We start from the raw sequence: 927 nt of genomic DNA, 5'->3' as shown, positions 1-927 counted from the left end.
GGTGCCAAGGTGTGCTAGGTGGAAGCCCGGGTGGGTCGGCATCCCATGGGTGTCGAGTTGGGTGCCTGATGGGTGCTTCTTGTCAAGTTTTAGTCGTCGGGACTCATTTCGAGCCTTAGAGGTCGTTTCTTGTCCGGTTGCCCTGTCTTCGACCTGGGAACCCAATTTTGGTCCTCGGGTCCCATTTTTTTTTGTCTCGCATCCCACTTTTGGCCTGTGGCCTTTTCGGGGTCGATTCTCGTTTTGGGCATCAGAGCATGTTTCTTCTCCTAAAACCCAATATTTGTTTATTAAGTCTCGGAACACATTTTTGTTCTCGTGGACCCATCATGGGTCTTGGAACGCATTTGTGGTCCTTGGGTCCCATTTTGCATCCCGAAACTTGTGTTTTGGTGCTTGATCCCTATTTTGGGTGCCCACCTTGCACCAAGTGCGCACCCGGGGCAAACCGAGCGCCTTGGTGCACCGGGGCAAGATCGAGCGTGCACCCGAGGCGCCCCGAACATGCACCAAGGTGCACTCGGCCCACATGTGAGCGCAGGTCGTTGCGCCCGAGGTGGTGTGTGGGCACCGCGTTGCAGACGGGACACTGCACGCACACGACGCCCCCTCCAGGTGCACGCACGTAGGCCGGGCCGGGTGCACACCCGACGCCCTAGCAAGGTGCGCGCACCCGGGCAGGGCTCACACTTGGCGAACGGGGCGCACTTCGCGAGGGAGGGTGTGCACCTCGACGGGGGTGGGTGGCCGGGGTGGATTCGCACGTGGGTCGCGGTTTGCTAAGTACACACTGCGACAAGCTCATAACGGGTGCGATCATACCAGCATTAGTGCACCGGATCCCATCAGAACTCCGCAGTTAAGCGCGCTTGGGCCGGAGTAGTACTGGGATGGGTGACCTCCCGGGAAGTCCCGGTGTTGCACCCT

The 927-nt window shown here is 59.4% G+C and overlaps 1 non-coding gene across 1 annotated transcript; it reads left to right on the top strand.

Annotated features, from left to right (window-relative positions):
- Window positions 1–808: 808 nt before the first annotated feature.
- On the top strand, window positions 809–927 carry LOC131866832 (5S ribosomal RNA). The gene has a single exon (XR_009365431.1). It is a non-coding gene; the product is annotated as a 5S ribosomal RNA (ribosomal RNA).

This window comes from Cryptomeria japonica, unplaced genomic scaffold (assembly GCF_030272615.1).
Source record: "Cryptomeria japonica unplaced genomic scaffold, Sugi_1.0 HiC_scaffold_155, whole genome shotgun sequence".
NCBI classification, from domain to species: domain Eukaryota; kingdom Viridiplantae; phylum Streptophyta; class Pinopsida; order Cupressales; family Cupressaceae; genus Cryptomeria; species Cryptomeria japonica.
The sequence above is the reverse complement of the archived record's forward strand: the minus strand, read 5'-3'. Positions and strand labels throughout refer to the sequence as shown.